At 39.1% G+C, this 16,342-nt stretch overlaps 1 pseudogene; it reads left to right on the forward strand.

Annotated features, from left to right (window-relative positions):
* The first annotated feature begins 14,190 nt into the window (after window positions 1–14,190).
* On the forward strand, window positions 14,191–15,953 carry LOC132044081 (receptor-like protein Cf-9 homolog; annotated as a pseudogene).
* The last annotated feature ends 389 nt before the right edge of the window (window positions 15,954–16,342 follow it).

Consider the following 16,342-nt stretch of genomic DNA (forward strand, 5'->3'; position numbering starts at 1 on the left):
GGTGGTTAGCCCCGGGTACCCGTCATGGCCTTAGTCGGGTCGTGACATAAAGGGACTCAGTTTATAGCCAATTTTTGAAAATCTTTCAAATAAGGTTTGGGGACTCAGGTGAGTCTTAGCACGGCGTTTCACCTACAGACTGATGGACAAGCTGAACGTACCATTCAGACCCTTGAGGATATGCTACGGGCATGTATATTTGATTTTGGATGTAGCTGGGATGATCACTTACCACTTATTAAATTTGCTTATAACAATAGTCATCGTTCTAGCATCCAAATGGCCTCGTATGAGGCTTTATATGGGCGGAAGTGTAGATCCCCAATTGGGTGGTTTAAAGTAGGAGAGACCAAATTGATAAGGCCAGACTCGGTCCAGCAAGCTATAGAGAAAGTCAAGCTTATACAGGATCAATTATTAACAGCTTAGAGTCGTCAGAAATCCTATGCGGATAATCGTCGAAGGGACTTAGAGTTCCAAGTGAAAGATTGGGTATTTTTGAAGGTGTTGCCAATGAACGGCATCATGAGATTTGGCAAGAAGGTCAAGCTTATCCCCCTGTACATTGGACCTTATGAGATTATACGCAAGGTAGGCCAGGTCGCTTATGAATTAGATCTACCTTCTGACTTGGACTCAGTTCACTAAGTTTTCCATGTATCGATGCTTCGTAAGTGCATTGGAGATCCTTCTAGAATTGTACCAATAGATGATGTCCAGGTTACCCAACAATTGTCTTATGAAAAAGTCCTCATTGCCATTTTAGATAGGCAAGTACGGAAGCTTAGAACCAAAGAGCTAGCTTCAGTTAAAGTTTTATGGAGAAATAATAATAGAGAGGAAATGACTTGGGAAGACGAAGAAGACATGAAGTTTAGGTACCCGCATTTATTTTCACCCCCAGAGGAGACTCAGGCAGAGATGCCATTATCCTCAGGTATGTAGTGCTTTCCTTGATGCTTTCCGTAGGTGTGTGGCCATGGTTATTGATTTTGTTGTTGTAGCCCTGTGAGGCGATGTATTTTGGGTTACTGTTGCAGGATCGTAGTGCCATATTATAGGAAAAACTCTGGCAAAATTTTTATATTATCCCCAAGAACCAAACATTCGCTGACGAATGTTCCTAAGGGGGGGAGAATGTTGCACCTCGGAAATTCCAAATTTGTTGCCTTGGGAATAGGATAATGTGAGCTTAAGGTGACTATGAAACCTTTACAAGGTTAAGGGAAGTATTAGATAACTTAAGGTGCATAATATAAGATTTTGAAGTCATACGAATATATGTGAAATTTAGTTCGCTGAAAGAAGTGAAATATAAGTCGTGTTCGAAAAGGTTTTCGCTATAATTGAGCTAATATTTATTTGATGATGTCTTGAGAGGCTGCTATAGGGCCTATTATGTGGTTAACGAAGTATTATGTAAGTGCCAAGAAGGTTCCACGAGGATTGGAATTCAAACGAATCAACGAGAGGAAGTTTCGCATAACTGGGAGTTATACAGCCACTTATACGGTCCGGATAACTTTATACGGTCCGTATAAGGAGGGTCCGTATAACATGACCTTCACAGAAAGGGTTATTTTCTTGGTGGTGTTATAGGACCACTTATGTCACGACCCGAGCTACGGGCCGCGACGGGTATCCGGGGCTAACCACCGAACACCACTCGTCCCATTACCCATAACCTTTCATACATAATACATGCTCAAATTCATGGAAACATATCATTATTGGAAACTTAATTATTTTTATAAACATAAACCCTTAGGTCATCAAAATAATATATATTTATACATATACATATACATATATATACATGAACATCCTGGGACCATATCCCCCACACATGCGTATCTACAAGCCTCTACTAGAGTACTAGACATATGGACGGGACAGGACCCCGTACATGCCTATAAAAATATGAATATACGGATATGTACCAAAGAATAATCGAGCACCTCCGGGATAATGGAGTGCTTTCACAACCCCGACTGCGGCTCCTAGGGATCGGAAGTCTCCCCGCTTTTTTTTGTGGGCATGAACACGGCGTCCGAAGAAAAGGACGTCGATACGAACGTTACCGAGTATGTAAGCGTAGGAAATAGGAAATAAACATAATCGGAAATCATAGGTTACGAGATGAGGATATAACCTGTGTGCTCCTTACATATGAACCAGTTTCATGTACATACATCATGCATAAGTATATCATATACATTATCATAACATGCAAGCATCATCACATCAATCATACATCATCACATCAATCATACATCATCACATCGTTACCCGCGTCGGGTAACCATCCGTACACCCACTAGTGGTGATCATATCCACCCTTTCTCGGTGCGGTGAATCATAGCTGACCCGTCGTAGCGGTGACATGTCCGGCCAATTAGGCGCGGTGGAATCACATCATCATGCATATCATACATTTCGTATATTTATCGTCATGGACTTGTTATCGTTCTATCATATTTTAGCATCCTTAGTTACATATGCATATACATATCATCAACACATTCACTTGAACGTAAGGGAAACTATACCTATGTCGGGGTGACATAAGGTCGTGAACCCCCGATCATATTATAGAATAAGCATAAGCGTCATAGCTCACCTTGAAGGAAACTACAATTTAAGGTGAGCACATATAAGAAAGAATACCAATGGATCGTGATCATCATTATTGATTTCGTGAGAATATCATATCATGGTCTCTAGAGTCCTTATCGTATTCATGGCGTATTTCTTATCCTGTCTAGCTATTCATGAAGTTATACTTTTCATCTCTAGAAGCGTAGAAAATTCATGATGGAAAGGAAAATTATGCATAGGATTCATGCCTTGGAAGGAAGGGTAATGCCTCACATACCTTTGTCGTTAACTACTTTATAGCTTGCTCGTTCTCCTTTAACGTCCTCGCCTTTACCTTCAAGAGTTCGTCTCGTCGTTAGCTAGGCAATTATAAGACCATGCCTCTTAAGGCTAAAGAAAATTGGGCAGCGTTTCCTTTGTTTATACTACTTTCCGCCATATTCCATATCAACTCCCAACACCCATCACAACCATCACAATATCGCTAGCAACAATCGTCATTCATCTACATGGTTCGCATTTCCTAATTTCACTTCAATTCTCCATATTCATGAATAAAGTTCATCGTCGCGTTTGTTCACCTATAATACTTATTCCATGCTCTAATTATCATTTATAACACATTTATAATCTCAACATAACCATTTTCATGATTCCTCTCAACTACTATTCCACAATGACATTATTCATCCTTTTGTAACCCATTTTCCATATTCTTTCATAATCTAAGTGTTTCACCTTAATAATACTTTAAACTACATGTAAAGATCATGAAACTTACCTCAAATGGTAGAGGAATAAGCCTTGATTGATAATACACCCTTCGCACCAAAAACCCTACTTCACCTTTCTTGGAATTTCTTGACCTTGGTGACTTTAATGGAGTTTCCTAAGCTTGATTCACTTCAACTCTTGTTATTGATCCTTGATTCGCTTAGTTTTCTTGTGGATGAAATGTTTAGAAAGTTCTAGAGGTGTGGAGAGGTTGAAGTCGTGAATGGGAATGAAATAAATGAAGTGGACTTCACATTTAAAGACTTGAAAATGGTTCAGCCGATGGGACTTCCACGGACGGCTTCACGGTCGTGGAACCCAATGTTGGCCGTGGAACCGGTCGTGGTTCACGACCAGCCAGCCACTCTTTCTGCTTTGGCTGTTCCACGGACACATCCACGGGCCGTGGAACATGGTGTTGTCCGTGGAACATGGCCGTGGAACTCACAGTTCCACCGGAATGGTTCCCGTCGTTTCGTTTGATCTCCAATCCTTATGGAATCTTCTTAACACTTGTTCAACACTTCAATATCATTCTAAGGGATGTTATAACTCTTCTCCACAACATCCTTAAGGCATCATTAACTCAATACTCCTAGTTTGCGTCTAATATACTAACTTATAACTCGATTCCCTTAACGACTTTCTTGCTTCAACTCGGATGCCTTTGGAATCTTAATTAGGACTATCAATTACTACTCCTTTCTTATCTAAACCTCATATACGTCATGTCCTTCGCGAGCCTATACACCTGTATACTAAGGGGAATTTTCGAGGTGTAACAACTTATACGGTCCGTATAACTTTATACGGTCTGTATAAGGGGGTCCGTATAACTTGACCTATTTCAGAAAGGGACTTTCCCGTGGTGGTGTTATACGGTCCACTTATACGGACTGTATAATATTATACGGACCGTATAAGTGGTCCGTATAAGTCCATCGGTCATATTTTTAACTTTTTGTATAAATAGATGGCCTTTGTTCATTTATTTCATTTTTCATTTTCCACAAGTCTTGAGAGTTCAAAACCCTTCTCCAAGAATATTCCACCCCAATCCAAGAGAAAACAAAGATCAAGAAGAAAGAATCAAAGTGTTCATGTGTTAGAAGGCTTCCTAGGGTTAGTAGACTACAAGAGATTCTTGAGTATTGAAGCTAGGGTTTTCACCTAAGTCGATAGCTGCTCCAAAGCTCATTCCCATGAAATAAAAGGTTAGTTTTCATGCTTATTTCATGTTATCATGAATGCTTGGTTGTTGAAGAACTTGGGTAGAAGAAGAAAGTAGCCTCTAATTAATTGTGAACAGAATAAGAAATAACTTCAGTTAAACAATGTCTAACATCAAAGTGAAAAGCTAAGTACTATCTTGTTGTAGCTTTCATATTACATTTCCATGGAATGACTTGTGTATTGACTTTAAATATCTCATTCACTTGGAATTTCTTCTCTTTCCTTAGTGAAAAGGCTAAATTAAATGTTGAAATAGGAACAAATAAGTAGCACCAAGTCCAAATTTGTGCATCGACTTGAGCTGTGTTCTGTTCAACGGTTACTAATGACTAAAATCAAAGTGAAAGGACAACTGCAGCTTTTTTTGAAATTTCCTTGGAAAGACTTGTGATAAACATTGGATTATCTAATTCATTGTAGCAATTGGATTAACATTTTTACTCTTGTGATGCAATTAAAAAACAATTCAAGTATTGCATTTGTTTTAACATATATTTTTCTTATTCTTTGAACTTATTGCATTCATTTCAATGAAATATATATAACACTGCAAACAAAATGACATATTGACCTATCACCTCGACAGTAACGTGATTCAGATTTCTTTTGATTGAAATTCGTATAATATTTCAAAGCTAAAATTCAGATTATCAAATTAATTTTCTAAAAAATGTATAGCCTCTTTGAGAAGACTTACAAGACTTGGACCCCTTTTAACATCCACCTCTGCTCTATATATGTCTCATTAATTTTGATTTGGGACTAACACAAAGTGTCGTTTTTAAGTATATCTTTCTTTCTTAAAAAAGAAGAGCTATGGGTACCTCTCATTTCTACTACTAGTGGTATCTTTCTTTCTTATAAGGGCAAGACTTGCTTTTTCTTCATTGGCACCTCAACTATGCCGCGAAGATCAAAGTCTTTCCCTTATAAGATTCAAGCAAACGTCCACTACTGGGAAATCTCACGCAAAAACGAGTTCATGGAATATGAGCAGAGAATGCTGCTTATGGGCTGCAGTCAAATGTGACGAGATCACCAGCAATATGATTGAACTTGACCTTGGTTGTAGCCAGTATTACACCTCGGAAAATTTCCCGTTGATGCACAGCGAATGAACTAACAAAGGGCATGAAGTGTGCGATGTTTCATTAAGTAAGAAATAGCATTTGATGATCCTAATTGAGATTTCAAAGGCATTTGAGGTAAGAGAAGAAAGTTGCCAAGAAAGGCAAGGTATACGTCATGTGTCGGATGAGATTTACGAGTAATAAGTTAACGATGACTTAGTGATGTTTTGGAGAAGAGTTACAATGTCCCTTAGATTGTTAATGAGGTGTTAAACAAGTGTTAAGAAGGTTCCATAAGGATTGAAGATCAAACGAGTCGACGAGAATGAATTCCGGAAAGTTGGGCAACATACGGTCCAACATAATGGCCGTATAAAACATACTGGCCATATGTTAGGCCGTATGTTCTGCCCAGAATGGGTACCTTCACTGGACCAAACATACGGCCAGTATAAAAGATACGGACCGTATGTTGGTCCGTATGTTCATGTCGGGACAGATTTTAAAAGTTGATATAAGGACCCAATCTCATTTAATTCATTTCATTCTTTCTCTCCACACTTCAAGAACTCTCTAGAAAGCTCTCCACACTTCTCCCACAAGAACTCAAGAGAGATTTGTGATCAACTTCATCAAACCAAGAAAACTAAGTGTAAGAAACTCATTAGAGTTCATCTAAGTCAAGAAATTCCATTGGAAGTGAACTAGGGTTTTGGCTCAAGTGAAGTCTTTCCACTTAAGGCTCACTCCCACACTATCTAAGGTAAGTTTTATGATCATTCCATGTTGTTTAAGATATTGAGAGGTTGAAAGACTTAGATTATGAAAGGAGATAGAAAATGGGTTACAAAGATGAGAATAATGAGATTTTGAGTAGTAGCTCGGGATGAGTCATGATTCTTGATATATTGTGATTATGATTATGTTATAAATGATATTAAGGGCATGGGATAAGCTCCATATTATGAGTAAATGTAATAGTATATTATGACCATGATTATGATGAATTGAGGTGAAATGGTGAAATGTGGGTAATGTAGATGAATGAAGATTGTTGGTTATAATGTTGTGAATATTATTATAGACGTTTGGGAGTTGATATATGATATGAGGAAAGTTGTATAAACAAAGGAAATGCTGCCCAATTTTCTCTAAGCTTTAGTAAGCACGTTCATATAATCGATTAGCTAATGTTAATACGAACTCTCTTGAAGGTAGAAACGTGAGATTTGAAGGAGAACGATCAAGCGATAGAATAGCTAAACGAAAAGGTATGTAAGGCTAGTCCCTTCTTTCTAAGGCATGACTCCCGTGGCATGATTTTCCCTTATTCTCCATGACCCTCTTACATTCCAAAAGTTATGAGTCTATGTTCATGAAGAGCCATATGAGATAAAGATAAGAGCTACGTTATGAGAATGATAATGATGATTATGATAATGATGATGCTTATTGTCTATACTCACCTTATATGCTAATTCCTTCAAGGTGAGGCGGAATGCTTATGAATGCTCCATAATGGAATCGGGGGTTCACGACCTTATGTCACCTCGCTAAAGTATAGTTGTCTTTGAGTTCCTATGCATGCATTATGATAGGAGTATGACAAGATTATGATAAGCCTATGAGGTGTACATGATGATGATATTACACCGCGCCTATATGGCCGGGCAAACACTGCTAAAGCGGGCAGCGTTTACACCATGTCTAGATGGCATGGGCAGACACCACTAGTGGGCGGCATGAGATGGTTACCCCAGACGCGGGAGGCCTAGACGCGGGCTACTGATGATCACACCGTACCTATATGGTCGGGCAACATATATAGATATGCATACATGATATGATGATGTTTATGAAGTGAGTTAGCATGTTTTATTTCTATCAAAATTGACAGTCAGTTACAGGTTGTTCTTCATTTGATATCTCCCTATTTCATTGATGTATTATTATTGTTTATTCCTTACATACTCAGTACAATGCTCGTTTCTTTCTTTGGACGCTGTGTTCATGCCCACAGGTAGACAAGGAGGTGATCTAGATTCATAGGAGCGATCAGCAGACTTAAGAGCACTCCATTGTTCCGGAGGTGCCTTTGCTTATGATTTTGTGTAAATGTATTTTAGGCACGACGGGGTCCTGTCCCGTCCATATGTCTAGTACTCTAGTAGAGGCTCGTAGATGCTTACGTGTGGGTAGTATGGTCTCACTATTTCCTCATTGTATATATATTATTTTGATAGCCGAAGGGCTTATGTATATAAAGGTAAATATGTTTCAAAATAGAAATGGTTTTCCTATGATTTTGAGTATGAGAATAATGAATGAATGCAGGATGAGTACGATGGGTAATAGTATGAGCGGTGCTCTGTGGTTAGCCCCGGGTACCCGTCATGGCCCCTAGTCGGGTCGTGATAGCCAGCTTGCAGGGAAGATTGATCCCAATAGCAGCCTATTCCAACTCTCTCATCTCCAGAGGATAAATCTTTCTGGGAATGTCTTCTTTCCTACGGAAATCTCACCTAAATTTGGCAGGTTTTCCAACTTGACTCATCTTGATCTTTCCTACTCATTTTTCATTGGTCGAGTTCCCTCTAAAATCTCTCATCTTTCTAAATTGTGTTCTCTTCATCTCAAACCGAATTTGTCTTTTAATACGCTCATACTGGAGCCTCATAATTTTAAAGTGTTTCAGAATTTGACCCAGTTAATAGAGCTTGATCTTACTGCTCTGGACATCTCTTCAACCATTCGTCTGAATTTTTCTTCTCATAGAACAACTCTAAGGCTTGACCAGAAAGGATTACATGGGATATTACCTGAGAGTACCTTTCACCTGCCAAACTTGCAAGTTCTTACCTTGTCAGGCAATTATCAGCTCAGTGGTTTTTTTCCAACGACCATATGGAACAGCAGTGCATCTCTTATGCAGTTAGATCTCTCTAAAGTGAATTTTTCTGGTAATTTGCCTCAATCCCTTGGCTATCTAACTTCATTGCAGTCCTTGGCACTCTTTTCTTGTAATCTCTTGGGATGCCATGCCCTAACTAGGGGAACGTACGGTCACCTACCATTTTCTACCTCGGTAGGTGAACCCGTTCCTTATTCACGACCAAACAATAGATAATACAAATCCAATCACCCAGAATTACATAATAAGTCTAACATAAATAGATGGATATAATAAGTGCGGAAGATACATCAAATCCCAAAATCTGGTCTGAATAGTACAAGAGCCACTACATAATGTGGAGGAAATATAAGTCTCAAATATCCATAAATAACTATCTAAATTATAGAATATAAAGACTGAAATAGATAAGAGTCATCCAGGTAGCGAATCCATCCAAGTGCTCACCCTAGAATGCTCGTCAAAAGGCCTCGGAACTTAGCCACGAAGTGAGAAAGTCGATTCGGTCACGAACTCTGCACTCAAAAAAGAATGCAACAAGGTAGAATCAGTATAAAAACACGTACTGAGTAGGCATCATAGGCCGACAACAGTTAGATATTCATATATATAAGAAAGAGACTGAAAAAGTAGGCATGCTCTCAATCAGATATAACTCAACACAGTCCAAAGTATCAAATCCAGTACCAAATTACTAAGTCTAGTATATCACCTCAAAATCCACTATAAGTCTGAAACACAATCTTAAGTACCACTATCAAGTACACGTATCACCAAGATCAACCAACTAGTCCAATACACAACCATATGTAAATAGGAGATGAATGCAATGCAATGCAGTGATATACACATGCTTCAGGCGAAATATCTCGTCGCTTCGATAGTCATGACCCATGGGGGACAGCTAGGTCCATATACCGGTTGTGGCATGTAGCCCGATCTAATAGTCAATGTTGCGGAACGTGAAACTCGATCCCAGTCAGTGTTGCGGTATGTGCAACCCGATCCCAGTAAGTGTTACGGCACGCAACCCGATCCCAATAAATGTACAATGAGTGAATGCATGATAACAGTGCCAACAAGGATATATGAATCAATGGTGCCACACATGGACACATGTCTCAATCACAATATCAATATCATAACCTTACATTCATTTCCAACAACCTCAATCATGATATATATGCTCTCCGAAACATAAGGTATCACTAAGCATCAACTCTAGAATCAATCATGTGGCGACAAGCCAACAACTCACAAATAAGCAACAACTCAATAGAACACAATAAGGCGACAATCCATAGTCAACAACAATACCAACTTAAGTATTCCATCCCAACTCTATACACAAAGGTTTACATGCTTTCTCCAACAATCACTAACTCTACATATGATTCGCTAACCGAAGTCTAACCAAAAAGTAAGCCGTGACCTACCTGGAATGCCACACTAGAGCCTCAAACAATCAAACCTTGGCCTTGCCCCTTCGTAGCGCCTCCAAGTACTCAAAGTCTATGCATAATCGAATTTTATACTAAAAACCATAAATAACAACATTATACTTCTAGTTAGGTCAAATTCTAACCCAAGGAATTAGAGAAAGGGCGCACAAGGGTAAAAAGGAAAATTGAAGGATGGAATATGCAATTCAAGCTCTAGGTGATCAAACCTACTAATCAATTGCTAAAACAACTCAAGATTAAGCCTAATTCAAATTTAAAGTAGAACCCTCAAATTTGGGTATGGACCATAATTATTCAATCCTCAAATTAATCACTAATAATGGAAGAAATAAGCTTAACTACAAGGAATTCATCAAATTCTATGGTTATACTAGTCAATTTCGCCATCAATTTTCATTTTAGAAGTCTAAACCCATTTCAAGAATTTCATCATAAGACTCATCTTCTCTATTTTGATTCTAGTGATTCTAACCGTGGATTAAGGATCTAGGAAGGTAACTGATTACCTCGAAGAAGATTTAGTCCAAAGGCTAATCAATTCTCCCAAAGTGTGCTTAGAAAGTGATGAAGGGAAATGATAGGGTCCAAGGGTTTTAACTTAAGAAAATTCTAGAAATACTGCCCGTCATTCGTTGCAGCGGTAGCTCCCCACAGCGGCCAATGGCCCACTACGTCGCCTCACGCCCAAATCATCTAGCCGCAATAGCGGCAACATGCATGCTACAGTGAGTGCCTCAATGGATATCAGTCCGCTGGGGTGGCTTACCACAAGGTCTTCCCGCCCGCTACAGCGGACACCAGACACCAAATTTTTCTGGCTTTTGACACTTTCCAACCCAAAATCCGACTATCACCTGAGGCCCCACAAATACATAACAACATGGAAACACATATAAAAATGCCCTACGAATTCATCCACAGCCTCAAAATTTCGAACGGATGTCTATTTGACCAAGTCAACCCCCAATGGCCTAAAATCAAGTTTCCAACCCAAGTCCCCAATTGCATTGGGAACCAAACCGAATACACTACAAAGTCACAAACGGTCATATGGACCTCTCGAAATTGACAGAATTTCAAAAAAAGTCAATTTTCTCAAAAGTCAACTTTGGGTCAAACAAATCCCACTTTAAGGCTCCAACCTCGAAAAGTCACATCAAAACTCGCCCGATGACCTCGGGAAAGGGTCAATCGAGGTAAAAGGGTCAATAGTACTATAACGACCAATCGGGTCATTACATGAGACCGATTCCAAAATCGCTTTGGAATATCACTCATATAGTGTCTATGGACCTTCGAGTAAACCATCTTGAAGGACCAATTCCTCTATTTACAAGTGGACTATAGATCTGAATATACTTCACCCATCAACGAACTCCCTGAATGGGGAAATTCCTTCCTGGATATCCTCCCTTCCGTCGCTAAGTCATATAGACTTGAGTTATAACAATTTGTAAACCCGTTTGGTCATTATAGTCTTTCCAGCATTTTCACCACTTTTTGATTTTGGTTAGCTCACTTTCGATTCGAGAGAACCGTTGACACATTTCTCGAGGTGTCTAGATTTGATTCGGGTGACTTTTTGTGAAATTTGGGCTTAAAGCCAAAAAAAGTTAACTCAAAGTTGACTTTTGGGCAAACGGAACTTTTTAAAAAATTCATCGATTCTGAGAGGTTCAAATGGTCGTTTAGAACTTGTGTGTATATCTGGCTCGGTTCCTAATGCACTCGGATGCATTTTGGGACTTAGGTTGGAAAGTTAAAATTGAGGTATCGGGGGTTGCCTCAGTCAACGAGACCTCCGTTGGGAACTCTGAGGCCACGAGTGCGTTCGTAGTGTGTTTTTATGTGGGTCTATGTATATGGCTTGTGAGCAGATCACCTTCAAAATTAGTCGGGATTTTGGTAGAGACTCGGGGAATTTTAGGGATTTCTGGTACTGGTGTCGTCCTAGCGGCACCGCTATAGCGGCGGGATGGCCGCTGGGGCGGCCAAGCTATATTGTGTCTTGACCGTCCCGACGGTCTGAGTGGATGACGGGGCGTTCACGTCATGGCGGTCTCGATGCCACCATATCGGTATTGGGCCTGTTATATTCATTAAGTGTGTATTAAAAGCCCTTAGTCTATTATTTATTACCATTCTGAAATTTGAGCTCTTGGAACTATTCTAGAGGATTCTTGGAGAAGATTCTTGGTGGTAAGTCCTTCTAATCCCCTTGCTAATTCATTATTCCTAATCATCTTAGAATCCTTTTTTCCTTGTTAGTTCCTTAGTAATGGAAGATAAAAAGTGGATTTAATGGATATTCTATCTAGGCTTTTTAATAATGAAATTTATTGGGTTTATGCTAGATTATGATGTATCTAAGGTTGTTAATCTTCCATTATTAGTGTTGGATTCTTGAATCTAAGAGTTAGGGTTTGTACCCAAAATTGAGGGTTTTGCTTGGATTTCGAAATTGGATTAATCCTTAAGTTAATTTAGCAATTAGTTGATGGGTTTTGATCACCTAGTGTTTAATTGGATATTTGACCCTCGAATTTTCTTTTTTGACCTTGTGAGCCCCGTTTCCCCAAATTCTAGGGTTGGTTTTTGACCTAATTTGAATAATAGCAATATAGGTATCAATCTTCATGATTTCTAATCTAGATTTCGAATATGCCTAGACTTTCTTGATCTTGAGGCTCAGCGGAAGGGCAAGGCTAAGGAATGATTGTTGGTGTATTGCTGTTCGGCCATCCAGGTAGGTTATGGCTTACCCTTGGTGAGACTTCATGTAGCGAAGCATATATTTAGATGATATTGTTGGACAAAGCATCTAAACCTTCGGGTATGAAGTTGGGTTAGATATTGTCTTAGGTTGAGCTCTGTTGTGTGATTGGGGCTAGCTACCCCGTTGTGCTGAGATTTGATTTGTTCTATTGTTGAGGGCTTGATGCCGCGTAGTGATAGTAGATATTGGAGACTATTGATCCATCTTGTTCATGATATTTTGGTACCTCACTTGTTGACGTTGATACGAAGATAGTATTCTATATGACTTGTATAGTCTTTCATGATATGGTTGGCGTACCCATGCTTGGTACTTGTGATATTGATCTGATTATTGATGTTGATTCATACATTGCACGCATTCTCATCTCTCATGATATACTGTTAATACATTATCGATATTTGAGGGAACACTGTGATGAGCTGGGCTCAGTTTGCATGAGAGTGATGTGAAAAATTCGATATCCGATTATTGTCCCGAAATCGTGGATTGAGTGGAGTGATGTGAGAGTTAGATGTCTAATGGTTGTCCCGGAATCGTGGATTGAGTGAGTACATGGACTTCGCAGGTCCCCCATGTGTTGTACTACCGGGACGTCGATACTTCCATCCGGAGTACATGTGTACACAGCATTGCATTGCATTTGTATTCATACATTATTGCATTTTATTGCATTATGGCTTATATTGTGATGATCTGGTGATTTACTTGTGTTGTTGGGTTCGGATTGGATATATTGAGACTTGGCACACTTGGGTTTAGATGCTTCCACCTAGGTGATGACGTGTACTTGGTTCTGATTGTGTTTGACTTATACTTGTTGATTTATCTGCCTATCTTGCTTTATTGTCTGAATTATGTTAGCTATACTTAGTCGGCCTATAATACATACAAGGACTGTGGTTTTATACCACCGCACTTGCGCATTCTTTTATGAATCAAGAGTTCCGAGTTGGATTTGCTTCCGTCTCCGTGGCGATAGTCGCTATCGGTACTCCCCCTTAGAGTTTACAGGGTCAGCACGAGACGTTCGCTGCCTTGAAGACTCCTCTTATTTATATCTTACTTTCCATTCTGATACATATATAGCTATTGATGCATTATTATATTTTCAGACTTGTATATTTCTAGCTAGATGCTCTTGTATAGATTAGACCAGGCCCTGGGGTGTATTTCCTTATTTTCGCACTTTTTCTATTTTATTATCGTCAGACTTACGTGATTTATTCTCTTCCGCTTATTTAGTTATTTATTTATGCTTTTATTATCATTGGGTTGAGGGTTCGCTTGCCGAGGTAGGAAAGGTAAGTGCCCGCACGACTTAGCCAAATTGGGTCGTGACACCATTTCTCTGGTCAACTTAAGGATTTCAAGTACAATACATTAGAACTAATTAAATTAGAACACAATCATTTACAAGGTCCTCTTCCTAAGTCACTTCAGAACCTTATGAATCTAACAATACTTCATCTTTCATCTAACAATTTTAGTGGCAATGTATATGTCATCATCTTTTCAAACCTCACACAACTTTCCTATCTGTATCTTTCACATAATAGTATTATGTTGAACAATGAGAACAAAGTCAAGTTTACCTTGTCCGAATCTCTTATACACTTAGGGTTGTCCGCTTGTGAAGTAAATGAAGTGGATTTTTTTTTTTAGATCAACAAAGCAGCTATAGATTCTGGATCTTTCTAATAACAAGATTAAACGAAGAATTCCTGATCAGCTATGGTCAAATTGGAAGCTTTCATTGAATTATGTTAATGTATCCCACAACATGCTAACAAGTATTGACTAGATTTCATCATTTTCTCAACTAGGTACTATTGATTTGCGGTCCAATTTTCTTCAAGGATCCTTACCTATTCCACCTCCATTTGTACTATTGTTCTTAATTTCAAATAATAATCTCAATGGGGAGATCCCTTCTTCTTTTTGCAATTTTACATGGTTAACAATTCTAGATTTGGCAAGAAACAATTTGAAGGGAGCAATTCCACAATGTTTGGGTGACATGAGTGCATTCCTTGAGGTTTTGGATATGCATCACAATAGTCTTTCCGCAATCTCCAACTAACTTTTAGCTTTGGAAATGGACTGAAAAGCTTCAATTTGCATGGCAATAAGCTAGAGGAAAAAATCCCAAGATCCTTGGCCAATTGCATAGAGTTGGAAGTTCTTGACTTAGGAAATAATCACCTGAATGACACATTCCCTATGTGGTTCGGGACTCTTCCAGAGCTATGAGCTTTAAGCTTGAGATCTAATAAATTTCATGGACCCGTTAGAACTTCAAGTAGTATAAGATTGTTTCCTCAGCTTCGGATGATAGATCTCTCTTGCAATGCATTTACAGCAGAATTACCAACAAGTCATTTTCAAGATCTGAAAGGCTTGAGGAGAATTGATCAAACAATGAAGGCACCGGGTGATGGAGAACAAACATATTACCAAGACTCGGTAACTGTTGTAACAAAGGGACAAGAGTTTGAAGTTGTGAGGATCCTGTCTTTGTACACCATTATGGATCTTTCAAGTAACAAATTTGAAGAGCATATTCCGAGTATGATGGGAGATCTCATTGCACTTTATGTGTTGAATTTATCTCACAATGGGTTGCAAGGTCATATACCGACATCAGTTGGAAAATTATCTGTAGTAGAATCATTGGCCCTTTCATTTAACCAGCTTTTGGAGAGATACCAGAAACACTTGCTCCTCTTACATCTCTTGTAGTTTTAAATCTCTCATGTAATTATCTTGAAGGATGCATCCCGAAAGGACCTCAATTGGGTACATTTTATGAAGGCAATGATGGATTACGTGGATTCCTAGTTTCAGAAGATTGTGGAAGTAACTGGAGACCAGAGACAAATAACGCGGGTGAAGAAAGCGATTCGTCATTTTTGAGTGAACTCAGCTGGAAAGTGGTTCCTATGGGATATGGTTGTGGACTATCTATTGGATTCTCCATAACATATCTCATGCTTTCTTCTCGAAATCCGAATTGGCTTTCTCGAATCGCTGAAGATCTAAAATATAAAATCATTATGATAAGGCGAAAGAAGAAGAAAAGCTCTCAGTTCAATTTCATGTCTATGCATCTGCGGAGTAATATGTAGAAAAATTGTTATAAACAGAGTCTCCAAATGTATCTGGATACCTCTTACTCAAAGCTGCTGTGGCACGTGCACATGGGAGCTTGTCCATATCGAAAACTCTACAAGAACATGGCATAGTCGACAGGTTGACAGTTGCATGGTTGCTGTGTCCGCACGCGGTGTACTTGTTTTCTTTTACCCTAAAGAGAATTTTCTGCGTTTGGAGATGTTCCTTTCTCAGTTCAATTTCATGTCTCTAAACGGCATTTGTCCTCCGTTTCTTTTGCGAGGCAGATTGAGTATCACTTTCTTCTCCTCCTCTCCTCCTGTCATTCCCTTTGATTTCCTTTTCTTGTTTTCCTTTATACCCCCAAAGATCTGACTGCGCACTAAACGAAGTATGATATCAC

The sequence above is a fragment of the Lycium ferocissimum genome, unplaced genomic scaffold, assembly GCF_029784015.1.
Source record: "Lycium ferocissimum isolate CSIRO_LF1 unplaced genomic scaffold, AGI_CSIRO_Lferr_CH_V1 ctg3473, whole genome shotgun sequence".
Classification (NCBI taxonomy): domain Eukaryota; kingdom Viridiplantae; phylum Streptophyta; class Magnoliopsida; order Solanales; family Solanaceae; genus Lycium; species Lycium ferocissimum.